Source organism: Mesoplodon densirostris, chromosome X, assembly GCF_025265405.1.
Source record: "Mesoplodon densirostris isolate mMesDen1 chromosome X, mMesDen1 primary haplotype, whole genome shotgun sequence".
Taxonomy (NCBI): domain Eukaryota; kingdom Metazoa; phylum Chordata; class Mammalia; order Artiodactyla; family Ziphiidae; genus Mesoplodon; species Mesoplodon densirostris.
Window position 1 is genome coordinate 109995882 of NC_082681.1, and position 13801 is coordinate 110009682.

Below are 13801 nucleotides of genomic sequence, written 5' to 3' on the forward strand. Positions count from 1 at the left end.
TTTTGCTTTGTGGCACTTGAGATGATAAAGGCCTTAGGATAGCAATGGGGGAAAGACATGGGGGCATGACTCTGGAAGTTTTCTTTCCAAGGTAGAATTGTCTGAAAGTGATGACAGATTGGTAGGTTTTAAAGAAAAGAGAAGAGTTATAAGATACCTTCTAGATTTTCAGCCTTGATGACCCAGAGAATGGTGATACCACTGAACAAAAAGAGGAAATTGCAAATTGACTGGGACAGTAGGACGTATTAGAATTTTATTGATTTTATGTTCTTCTGGATTTATTTATCTTTCTACAGAGATTTATTTGGGGTAGCTCATATAAGTGTATGAACTTTGATATCATAAGCATATATTTCTCATTAATCTTGTCAAAAGCCCTGTGAAGTGTATTATTATCTCCACTGTACAGATGAGGCTCAGAGAATGTGGGTAATTTGTTCACTTGGCATAGCTGGGATTTAAAGGTACTTTCAACTCCTAACTCAGTGATTTAGCCCCTGAGCTAAACTTTCTTCCTGGGAAGTGATGGAGGCAATTTGAAGAGGAACTATCCCGATGGCTTTTCGAGAGGGGAACTAAAAAAGTGTTTTAGAATCATCAACGTGATAAAAAGATTCCTTGTGTTTTTGTTGCAGTTTATATAGGAAATACTAGGGGCAGGTAAGGTTCCTAACTTTTACCTAGCAAGTGGATACCCTGGATATCTCTCCTAGGAGCTTTTAAGATACCACGTCTCATGTAGTCTTCACAGCAGCCCTCAGAACAGGTTCCCTTTACCAATGAAGAAACTGCAGCTCAGGGAAGTTAAGGTTGCTTGCCCAAGCACACTGAGAGACTGCTTCACGATTAAGGGGAGTGGCTTTAGCGTCTAACAGATTTGAGTTTCAGTCCTTCGGCCTTCGGTTTGCTTGTCAGTAAGATGGGACTGAAACAACAATAGCAAAGTTGGAAATATTATCTGAGAATGTGTGTATTTATTACTAACGTGCCGTAAGCACCCAATAAAATGGCAGTCACTAGTACTGTTCTTTTATCGCAAAGTCATAGCTAGAACCCATCGACTTTTCTTCTCTAGCCATTAGCTTTTCCATTATTACAGTAGTACTCCTGCGGAAGATAGTGCGTGAAACGAAGAATTTGGAAGAAATCACAGAGAAGTATGGAAAAGAAGATAGATTTAACACTCAGTAATTTTTTAAAGTAATACGTGCACATGATTTTAAAAAATGAAACAGTACAACTGGGCAATGGGAAAAGTAAGTCTCCCTCTCAGCCCTGATATTAATTCCCCAGTATCACTCTCCAGAGGCAATTAATGGTAGAGTTCTCTGTTTCCTTCTGTAGATATTTTATGTGTATACAAACATACATAGACGTAAATATGCCCCTTTTTACACAGTGATACCATAACAGACAGTGTTCTCTTCTTTGATGCCATCACCTTTTACATAACTAAACTTAAAGCACTTTTCTTCTGTAGAATAACAGCCTGACAGATTATGAAAATTTGTTATATGGAGGGTTATATTCGTATTTTTATGAGACAGAAACCCAGAAATAAATGTAAGAGGTTCAAAATTGGCAACTAGTGGCCTTTAAGTCAACCTAGACAACCATTAAAAACTGTATAAATGCTAACTGATTCTCAGGATGTCTACAACAAACAAAAACTATTATTATTAAATGGAGAAATTAAGATCCCTAGAAGGACGGAGAGGAACTGTTTTATAGGCTGACACGTTGACGGGCGTGCTTAGGACCTGGCTGCCTTCTTTGGGCTTTGGACTGCTGATGTTCTTGAAAAGAAACCGCGCCTGTCCTCCCTTCCTGACTTCCGCCTGTAACACGCCCCGCCTCCGAACCGTCGTGACTTTCTGTGTCAGGGTGGTTTAGAAGGAGCTGAATCTTGAAGATTTAAGAAGATCACAAGGTCTAGAAACTCCTCTCACGGGGGAAAATTAGGAGTTGCTGGCTTCTGGGAAAATTCGTTTTTCAGATGTAACGTGAACGTGTCAAATACTTGTCAGGGTTAAAGAAGTTCAGGGTCTCTGTTCAAATTGGGAGCAAGTGGGAGCCCTTAAGCCAAAAGAGTAGTTTCAAAGTCCCGCTGAGAGTGAGCCTTTGTATTTTGTTCTCTGGCTCGGTCGGGGAAGGGATGCTGCATTAGGAAGTTAAGTGTTCTTACTACAATAAAGTAAAGTGATAAATAAGAGAAGGTGGGGGAACATACAGGAGCATGATGCTTCGGGCTTATGTGAACATTTTTGGCATTTGCCTGAGTTCCTCAGCTACTTTATTGATTTAACTAAAGCACCCTTTCTCTGCAGGGAGGAGGGAAAAAAGAGAAACCCTTGGCTTCTAGTCCTTGTTTCTCATTCTGACTAGGGAACCCAGGCCAAGTTACCAAGAACTTTCTAGTCCTTTGCTTTCTCGTCTGGAAAAGGAAGATTTAAAATGAGAGATTTCTAGTTCTAAGATGCTATATCATTTTCTTATTTGATGAAAGTAATGTTGTTGGTTTTATTATCCCCAAAGGAATACCCATCAGGAGTAGGTAGAGATAAAGCTACGTAAAGAATTTAATTCCTGGTTGCCCAGTAACCATTAAATCCCTCAGCAGTCAGGCAAGAGCCGCATTCCTGCCTTGAGACAAGATTTAGTCCGTTTTGAACTTACCCTCGGGCTGTGTTCCGAAAGTTTATTTGTAAGTTAGTTGCTTACAACTTGGAATAAAATGTGTTATAAAGGGTGGTTAGGTCCCCAAGTCCCCAAATCTAATTCAGCCCTCAGAATGCCTCATGCACTTCAGGGTATGAATAGAATGCAGCTACGTGTTTCTATGGGAACAAAATGCTTCTGGGGTAGAAACTCACATTGCCGGGGTTTATTTCTCTACTGCCAAAGCTTCTGCATAAGAAGAACTGGACGTTTAATCACAAGAGGTCTACTTGCCTTCCTGGTCACTCCACTGACCTTTCAGCTTCCCTTTCTCTGGTCCTCATCTTTCTTTATATGAAGGTTCCTGTGATCTCTCAACCTGCCCCACCCGCTGTTCCCTGCCCTGCATCATGGCCCTTCTCAGCGTACCACCCATCACCCTGGTGCTGGTTAGGATTACAGGCACACTGGGCAAGCGAAGCCCCGTTTCTCCTATAACAGAGGAGGAGCGGGGAAGGCCATCAAATGCTTTGGGTGTCAGAAAGATGTGGCCTTGAATCCAGGCTCTGGGATGCAACCTTAGGGAAGCTACTAAAGATCTGCGAGCCTCATTTTTCTGATCTTGAATGAGGTTGGTGATATGGAACTCAGGGCATTGTGAGGACTCAGTGGCCTCAGGTACAACACCATCTGCCCTTGAGCACTCACTGAATGTTAGCGTTCCTTTGGCCATCGGCCCACCACTTCCCATTTTTCTCTTAAACTCTATAGGGAATACTTGGGTACAAAAAGGGTTGAAGTAAGAGTCACCTACATTTTTAAAAAAGGCTGCTTTAAGCTTGTCCCCAAGTAGTTTTGTCCAGGAGTCAAAGGAGAATAAAGGCTGGGTCAGATTCAGTGAAAGCTGAGATCAGAGGTAGAGAAGGGGGGAATGGTTCCTGCCTTCTGTGCAGTAGGAGTCAATAAAAAGGGGGTGGGGGGAGCCTGGACATGGCTACTGAAAAGGGAGAGGGGAACACTCATTTGTGAGACTTCAGAGCCATCTAAGAGATGGACAGAGGAACTCAAGAGTCTGCCTAATTTCTGGACTGAACCCTCAAACGGGTCAAGTGAGGGAGGACATGCTTCATATCAGGCAACCTCCAACTACATCAGAGTTCTGAGGTGATAAAGAAGAGTCTTTTCCCATAACATGAACATTTCATTTCTTGATTCAAATGTATTGTCTAGACACATAGACGGGTGCATGCGGATCTCTCCCTAAGGCATCCTTTCTTATTAAAAGCAACTCAGTCTATGTCAGGGGACAAGGCAGTCCATTATCTAATGAAAAGCTCCTGCCACTGATTAATTTTATAACAGCTGCAGCTAAGTGGTGGGTCTTTTTTTTCTGGTTTTTTTTTTTTTTTTTTTTTTGCGGTACACGGGCCTCTCACTGTTGTGGCCTCTCCCATTGCGGGGCACAGGCTCCAGACGCGCAGGCTCAGCGGCCATGGCTCACGGGCCCAGCCGCTCCGCGGCATGTGGGATCCTCCCGGACCGGGGCACGAACCCGCGTCTCCTGCATCGGCAGGTGGACTCTCAACCAGTGCACCACCAGGGAAGCCCTTTTTTCTTCTTTTTTAAGAATGATTTCTATATTAGTATCTTTAAAAGGATCTAATCGCTAGTATCTAGTCTCCAGAAAAAGTAACACATAAAACTGAAACATACTTCATTTTTATAAACATCATACTATCATGAGACTTCTGGATGCATGGGCAGTTTGAGGCATGTCCCCCCATTCCTCTCCCCAGCTAGAGTATACACAACACAGAAACAAGCACATTTTATCATGTTCCTGGCCACTTACATATCTTGAACTGTGTACTATCTTGGACTAACTATTCATGCTTAAGGATTTAACAAATTATCTTCTTCCACCTCTCAGATAACAATAACAATAATAATAACCCAAACAATTTATTTTCCCTAATAAGGTTAAACGGTGAGTGCCAGCCTGAGGCAGGAACGTTCCAAAAAAAAGTTTTGCAAAAGGTTAACTTGTTTTTCCCATGGTAATTAAGGTCAGATTTCCACTGATGTCCACTTTGGCATCTGTTTTATTCACAGTGGTATTGAGGGGAATGGATATTGGGGGTGTGTGGGAATTGGGGACCAGAGAATGGAGAGAGGCAGACAGAGGATGCAAATCATTTTCAATTAGAACCTAAAACTTACACTCCTAGATAAAGGATAGACTACGAAATCTTAATCTGAGTTTTAAGACTTCTGAAGAGTTGAAAGTTACGAAAGCTTAACATTTTTTTTTTTTCTTTCTTTTTGCGGTATGCGGGCCTCTCACTGTTGTGGCCTCTCCCTTTGCGGAGCACAGGCTCCGGATGCGCAGGCCCAGCGGCCATGGCTCACGGGCCCAGCCGCTCCGCGGCATATGGGATCCCCCCAGACCGGGGCACGAACTCGTATCCCCTGCATCGGCAGGCGGACTCTCAACCACTGCGCCACCAGGGAGGCCCAGCTTAACATTTTTTAAATAACATTTATCTTAAGAGCAATGAGTAACGGAAGATACTACTTGGCTTTAAGGAGATTTTGCACTAATGAAGAGATAAAGATATAAACATGTCTAAAGAGTTAATGAAAAATTAGTTACTTATAAGTGTTCATGTATACATAGACATTAATTTTCAGAGAAATAACTTGTATATTTAAAAATTCTATTCCTCATATCTGGGCCAAGTCAGATTTGTGATAGTCCCATGCAAAACAAATGTCTAGTTAGATGCTCCGCAGATCTATTTATGTCTGGAAGAGTGCCTTAGCCGTGTGAGCTGTCTACTGTAACATTGTTTTCAACATTAAATTAACTGTCAAGCTTTCCTGCATCAGTGACACCACTTGGTAGCAAGAATGGGGAACCCTGTGATCCAAGATCTTCCTGCTTTGTCCCTCTGCCCCAAGAGGTTTGCAAGGGAAGGATGGTGCTCTCTACTTGGTATTCTGCATTTTGTTGCTTACAGTTCAATTAATGTGTCAGAAGTACGTTTGCTGCAGGTAACAAAATACCTGACCAGCTGTATCTTAACCACATAGGGGTTGATGTTTTTTGTATACCAAGAAGTCTGGAGACAGTAGAGAGCTAAGGAAGAGTTCAGTGATGCCATCAGAGATCTGGGCCTTTGTTCTGCTGTAGTATGTTTAGTGAGTGACCTTTGACCTCCCGGTTGCTTCATGACTGCTGGCCCTCAGGCAGGAAGGAGAAAGGACCTTCTCCCTCTCAGGCTCTTTGTCTTTCATTTTGGAAAAGGAAACCCTTCCCAGCAGATACCTTGTCAAGCATTGACCAAAACCATGTCCACCTGGCTGCCACTGGCTATAGATTAGAGAATTGAGATCCTCCAGCCTTTGTAGTAGAGAAAGACCAGGGAGAAAGACTTTGAAAATGAGTATTGCGTGAAACAACCTACAGAATCTGCCACAGTTAAATACAGCTGAGTCAACTTTCTAGATTAGAAGCATTCTCTCTAGATCACCTTTGTTCTTTCTCCTTTTATTCCACCTTCTTTATGTCTGGGAAAGTCTTGATATCTATGTTACGTGTGTTTCAGAAAAGAAGCCCAAGCTCAGGCTGTAAGGGGTAAGTAAGCAAGAGAATTATTCCAGTGATTCATCCAGAGCAGCGGGAAGGGATATTATTTGAAGAGAAATCAAATGTGGTGTCAGTGTCACTAACGGCTTAAACCTGGTAAAAGTAGGGAAGTTCCTTTCCGAATTTCATTCAGTTCGAACCATTGAGCACCAACATTTATTGCCCTTCGGTGCCAGTGATATTGAACACAACACGATCTTTCCAGAAGTCTCCATTTCCTTGTCTCATCTTTTCTTCCTCAAGTAAAAGAATGAAAGATAAAGCTACTTCTAGTTAGTTAATATCATTCATTTTTACCAGTATTGCTATAGATTTTATTTTTATTGTATATTGAGTGTTTAAATAAATCTTAAGCCTTTGTGGGCTAACGTAGAAATTAATCACTATTTCATAAAGAACATGGCTTATATGGAAAATTTTCAGTTCCATTAACCTTACAGATGTTCACTGGAGTAGTTTATGTCGTGTTGGAAACTACTTTTGCATCTGATATATACACAGCTCTTTGCAGTGTATGTTTCTGCTCACATAAGCAAAGAAAATACATAATTGATTTTTGTGTGAGTGAAATATTTATCTTTGTGTTTTTCCCAGTATTTTAGAAGCCTGAATCTTCAACCCCTGAGCTTAGTATAGTTAGGCCCATAATAGGTGCTTAGATAAATGTGAATTGATGATTTTTTAAATGTATAAGTAATGGTCACTTCACGATATACACTCAGTAGACTAGTTATGGGTTTTGGTCCTGTCTTCCCATATTCTTGTGCTGGAAAAGTAAATGTACTGAGGCAATATTTTTGGTGGCAGAGTCCTTTAGTTTGAATGCATTAGTAAATGGTGGAGTCCAAAGAATTAATAGCTGGAAAATGTTTGGAAAACCCAGTAAGAAATGTTTCCACAGCGTAATTTGAGTGAAAGCCAGATAACAGCTAGTTATTGGAGGAACTCGACAGTAAAAGCTTTGACATAGACATGAAAAAGAGGGTGGAAGTAAATTTGGGGGGAGAATAGGAAGTGGTCTGGCTGAGGCAGAACTCCCAAAAGAAATGCCTCCTGGGGCCAAACTGGTCATTTAAATGACTGGAGGCGGCTGGGTGGGAAGTGGGTCAACCTGAAAAGCTTCTCTTGGGGCTAATTGGGCCTCAGCTTCCCCCACTGACATGCAAGAAGGTGAGTCTTTAGGTTCTTCCAGAGAAGCAAGACGATGGGAAGTCTCCAGATTTTTAAGTGTTGGCAAATCATTCAACAATTTAAAAAACCATTACGGGAGCCAAAACCAAACAAACAAACAAAAACAAAAAACAGGTCTGCAGACTAAATTCAGTCAGTTTGTGCCCGATGGTCTGTGGTTACCGGAGAAATCATTGAAAGGTGAGGCTAGCATTAAAGGAAATGGACATTTACTGCTGTTTATTTTTATCATGAAAATAGATTTACCACAGATTCCCCAACTGTGAGAAAGGATGGTAGATTTGAAATAGGTAGTGTCAACCCTATTACAAAGAAAGTGTGTTTTTCCAGCCCCCGACAGATAGGGCACAAAATTTTTAAAAACTGTTTGTGAATTTGGTTCTATGAAAAATTGTAAAAGGTATGAAAATCAAGTCACATTTGATCATTTTAAAATGTCTCCCCTTTATTATACAGAGTAAACTTTAATTAAACTGTCTCTGCCCTAGAGAATCTGGGATGTGTGTTCATTTGTGAAGAGAGTGTGGAAGGGATGGTTAATTAATGACGTGTAGAAGAGAGTTGAAGGAGACTGGGGTAATTTTATAAGTTTGTGGAGTTCTGATAGTTGCGTCGGTTAGTTGAGTTGCCCGTGTTAAGGCTCAAGGAACACACGGGAGAGCAGTGACTGAAGGTCCTGAGTCAGAGAAAGGGAATAATATCGTTCAGCCCAGTGATGAGAGTGGACTGTGTGCCTGTTAGTCTCTTGTTACGGAGGAGACCAGAAGGAAAGAGCATTGGCTTGATTTGGTGTGGTTCTAACTGCAGCGTGAAGAAGATGACAGGGCAGGCTGATCAGAGGTAGAGGACCAGTTTAGAGACCTTGCCGATTGATGTTTCTTCTGACCCTAAGGATGGCAAAGAAGGAAGTGCTTAGGTGGAATAGCTTTTTCAGTGAGTTGACCGAAGGAGAAAAGGCACAATATGGAATTCGGGAGTAGGGAATGAAGTTAAGGATTGACATTCTTCGAGTGCCATGGCACTTGATACCTCTGTTTTCGGTGCCTTACGTCACTCCCAGGTTTAGTTACTTCTGATGCCTCCATGTCTGGTGCAGCTTCTTCTGAGATCAACCCTCCAGCCTTCTGTCAGGGTGAAGCCAGGGGTGGCTAGGATGCTTGGCTGCATCCTTGGCTGCATGGGCTAGGGGAAAAGGTGTTGAGGGCTCTAAAGACTTGCAGCTGCTCCCTGCATTTCCAGCCACAGCACAGCCCCCCGAAGAACCCGAGGCCTCTAATTTCTGGGGCTTCGTGGCTGTGTAAGTGGGCACATGCCTCTTGTTAGTGCCCCACCTGCCCCTCTTCCCCTCACGTGAATTGAGGCTTGGGGTTTCTCCTGAATCAGCAGCTACCATCAGGTCATCTTCCAAGCTTCCAAGACACTGGAGTCTCTTCTCATCTCCTCTCCAGTTTTGTCTCTTTTCTTTTAGGTAGATGTCATTTTTAATTCTTTTTCTGTCATCCTAGTAGTTTGACATGAGAAATAAACGAGTCTCTTCCATCTGCCATGTTTAGCTGGAAGTCCCAAGACCTAAGTCCTTAACATGAAGTTCAGGGCCCTACAGTGGGCCTCCCCCTGCCTACCTGGGGTCATTCTTCATCCTTGCGCTCTGAGATTTCAGCAGTCTGGGCCTTCTTAGGATTCTTAATGGTCTACACGCTTCTCTGATTACGAGCCTTTTTTGAACATGCTGACCTTTCATCTTGCTTTGCTCTTTCTACTCTTCACCTGGCTAACTCCCATCACCCTTCAGATCTTCGCTTAAATGTCACTTTCTCAGAGAGGCCTTCCTGGCCTGTGTTTCCCTATGTGCTCACTCTCGATAAGCATTGAAAACATAGGTGGAAGGATTATGAATACATGCATGTCTTTTTAACAATATTTTTGCCTGGGGCTACCCTGGTGGCGCAGTGGTTGAGAGTACGCCTGCCAATGCAGGGGACACGGGTTCGTGCCCTGGTCCGGGAAGATCCCACATGCTGCGGAGCGGCTGGGCCCGTGAGCCATGGCCGCTGAGCCTGCGCGTCCGGAGCCTGTGCTCCGCAACGGGAGAGGCCACAACAGTGAGAGGCCCGTGTACCGCAGAAAAAAAAAATATATATATATATTTTTTTCCTTGAGTAACATTGATTTATAACATTATATGAGTTTCAGGTGTACAACATTATATTTCTACTTCTGTATACCCTACAGTGTGCTCACTACCAAAAATTTAGTTTCCCTCCATCACCATAGAGTTGACCTTCTTTACCCATTTTCCCCGCCCTGCCTTGCCTTCTAGTAACCAGTACTCTGTTCTATCTCTGTGTTTGTTTTTATTTGGTGGATGTCTTTTAAAAAGCTATAAACCAGTTTTGCCTAAAGAGTCTTTCTGAATCATTAATATTATTTTATATATATTTTTTGGTGGACAAGGCTTTGAGAATTAGAGCCCAGTTCCTTTCTGATTTGAAGCTTAAGTAGAAGGAACATGGTGCAGCAGTGTCCACATGAGTCACCTCTCCATTATCTGGGGGAGAATTCAGGCCCAGAAATAGTATTTAAGGTACACGGTGCCTCCCCCCCACCTCCCCGCAGAACTTTACATTGGCCATTTGTTATAGAAACTGCTTTCTCAACAAACCTTTTACCGGAGCAGCAAACAAGAAAGCAAAGCTGATTTGAATTTCAACTCTTCCATGAGAACAATGTTGCTAAGAGGTAGTGAGATTGGGCTGAGGGAGGCCAAGCAAAAGGAGGGAGCCAGAAAGGCCTTGAACAACCCACAGTCAGGATTTGGTGCTCTCTTTGACTTCACAGTTGAACTTCCCTATTGTTTTATTTTTGGTTTGGGTTGGTTTGTGTCTCTCTTTCTCAATTCTAAGTCTTCCACATTTGTGCTACCCTGGATACTTTATTTGCTTCTCTTCATTTTTCAGAAGAATCCTAGAGAATAACTGGTAGCAAATAAGTAATACCGTTTCACACCTGGAAACAACTGGATAGTAATTAAAAATGCACAGACTCAGTTTTCTGCAGTTCATACAAGTATGAATGTGTCATTCCTGTTTATCTCTACGTAGGTTTATTTTTTTCCCCATTTAAGTAAAGCTCAGCGTTGATGATGAGGTTTTAATGAGTGTAGATTGTAAAGGGCCTCACATACATCTAAAAAATTATAGACCAAGTGTTATGTGTTAATGTACCTCCTCTCTCTCGGCTAATCCTTTAAAGATACATTCCAGAAATCCTCCGTATTATTGAAGAGTTCTTCAGGAGTTCCCCACAATTCTACTTTGTACTCTAAAGCTTCTGAAGCCTGGATATCTTGGCTTAACTTGCTTTCAAGCCAGACTTGGTTTAAATTACTCAGTTTATCTCAAGCCTCATAAAGGCCTGTCCGTGGCTCTTGCCTGTTCTAGTGAGTTTGAACCGATAAGAATAATACTTGTCTTGTGGAGAGTCCATTAGAACGCTATAGGAAGAGTGAGGCTGGGGAATCAGAGATATGTTATTAATATTTTAAAATCTACTGGCTTTCTATATGTTATATTAGTGTAGGGGGAGACTGCCTTGTGTGGCTTCTTTAGAAAATTTGGAGAATTGTTAAAATGGACATGTGTTAGTAGTTTAATTCACATTGTATGCCAACACTGAAGTTGGAACTATACCCCCCAAAAATCATACTTCCTCTAGATTTTATTTTTCACTCATGATCACCTGAATGATTTGGAATACATTTGTGCTGGGAAATAGAGATGGTAGGAAACAAAGACCACACCACGAATTCACCTGTTGGGATAATCTTCAGCCATCCAGCTCTTTCCACTCATTACGTTTATGGGGTCATTGTCATTCTTTCTACCTAATATAGATAAACATACTGAAACTTTGGGCCTTTCTAAAAAGTGCCCACAAGTCATTGGAAAGCTGGACCGGAATACTCCTTGTTTTAAATTCTAGACCTCAGTTCGGTCATAGGTAGCAGGATTTTTGAAGTATGATTAAAAGGCAGAAAGCAGCTGTAAAATTGAAATGAAGGGCCTTAATGTTTTATTTCTATAATATTTTCCAAATTTTCCCATAACTTTAAAATGCTGAGGCGTTTTTCAGGCGTTTTGCAAGAGCAAGTCCAACAATGTGTAGGTTTATGGCTCAAACTTGATCGGTCATTCCTCTTTTCTGGTGAATTTGACACCTTCCACCACTACCTTCCACAGAATGAAAGTAAAAGTCATGCAACAGAAATTCTTACCAAAGTCAAGGGAAATTCATAGGCTAAAGAAAGGTGCAGCAAAACCTGTTATTTGTTTTGTGCCTCAAAATAAAAGCCAAATGGACCATCACGTCAGTAGCTGGTGATTCAGCTTGAGAGTGTAGATGGTGTCATATTTCCCCTTGTTCCTTAAGTTTCTAGATTTCTCCATTTTTAGGCCAGAACCAGCCCTGGATAAAATAATTCAAGTCATGAAGAGGAATGTACAGTTGAGCATGTTTATCCTTCCAAGTGCGCTCGCTACCAGCTGCCATGCAAACATCGTGTGACTCGTTTCTTGGATAGTCTCACGCCTCTTGAGTTCCGGTTGTGAGAGCTAGTGAGCTCATCACAACTTGGGCCAAAGTCCTGGAAAGGCAGCTCCCAGGGAAGGTGGAGGCCGGCCTCCCATGCGGGGTGGGGATGGGGCTTGAAGCTTTATTCTGCATGCATACTTTAGCTACGAGGTCAGCTCCAGCCTCAGCCCAGGACAGTGTCACATTGTCTGCAGCTTTACCGCATCTTGAGGTTTCAGTGTGTATCCTACACATTTTCACAAGGCTGCAGAGACTTCTCTCTCCCAGCTGTAAGCCAGAGGGCGGATTCAGACAACACAGATGGTTAACCCTCTGGAGTAGGACTTTCAGGGCACCAGAACTCCGCTGCAATTCACTGATGCTTACTGGATGTAAATTTGTATGGCTTCTGTTGCATTATGTTGAAAACTAGACATTTTCCCTGCTACTTTCTTTTGGTCTTCCTGAATCACTGTTTGATAATTGGTTGGACTATGGTACACAGAAAACTGGTGGCAGAAGTCTTGTTCTCTGCATTGTGTTTGGGGGTATGCTTGAAAGGGTGTCAGAGTGGATTAACGCCAGGTAGAATGTGCCATAGTTAGAAGGATTTGAAAGGGAAGAAAGTTTGAACGGCTTCAGGGAAGCTGAGAGCACTGCTAGAGCAGGAGTGTTCCAGATGCTTGTCTCTGATAGTATTCTACCGTGAACCGCGCCCTGAAAGAATCAGATAGATCACCCTTGCTTCTCCCACTTGGATCTCTAGCTCCTGGAATTTGCCAATTCTTGATATGAACTGTGAGGCTTGGATGGGGCTTCTGACCTCATTTAGACCATTTGTCCTGAATTCTGAATAGATCCAGGAAAATCGGAAAGAGTAGACACTTTTAACTTATTGAATACCTTTTACTGGCATTCATCATAAACAAGAGACCCACAAATATATCCCAGAGGTGAGTTTTTGGTCTAATTGACTGTAATAGTCAGTAAATACTCTAAAAGCCCACAAAATGGAATGTAGAAAGACAAAAACAATAGACCACACAGGTCTCTGTAGAGAGTTTATACTTGCACTTTAACAACACGGAACAAGAAACTGTATTAAAATGTACAATTAAAGACTCCATTGTACTTGAAGGCGCATACGAATTACCTGGGGATCTTGTTAAAATGTTGATTCTGATTCTTAGAGCCGGATGGGGCCTGAGATTCTGCATTCCTAACAAGGTCCAAAGAGGTGCTGGTGCTGTTGGTCCTCGAATCATAATTTGGGTAAAAAGGATCTGCCCAGGTTCTCTGGGGCAGGTATGTGTTGGTAGCCACCCGTGGTTAAGACATAGGTGAGGGCTGCCTTCTTATCCACATCTTGGCTACCAGGTTTATAATGAAAGCAAGCCTCAGAACAAGCTTTGTCACATATGAACACTTAACTAGCCACAGAGCAGAGAACAATTTTAAAGCCTGTGCCCAAGGCACAGTGAAGTCACAGCCCTGCCTTTTTGAGTGCTTGGCGGGAGAGCCTCACAATCCACACCTGCCACAGTCCTTAACACAGTGGTTCTCAAAGTGTGGTCTCTGGACCAGCAGCATCAGGAGCACCTAGAAACTTGTTAGAGATGCAGATCCTCAGGCCCTCTCCAGGCCTGCGTAATCAGAACATCTGAGCATGGGGCTTGGGAATGTGTATTTTTAACTAGCCCTCCAGGTGATTCTGGTGTACAGTCAAGTTGG

The 13801-nt window shown here is 42.5% G+C and overlaps 1 protein-coding gene across 5 annotated transcripts in view; it reads left to right on the forward strand.

The window, feature by feature from the left end:
- The window catches only part of DMD (dystrophin), a 1698782-nt gene that overhangs the window by 1568670 nt on the left and 116311 nt on the right, over nt 1–13801 (forward strand). The window lies entirely within an intron of this gene.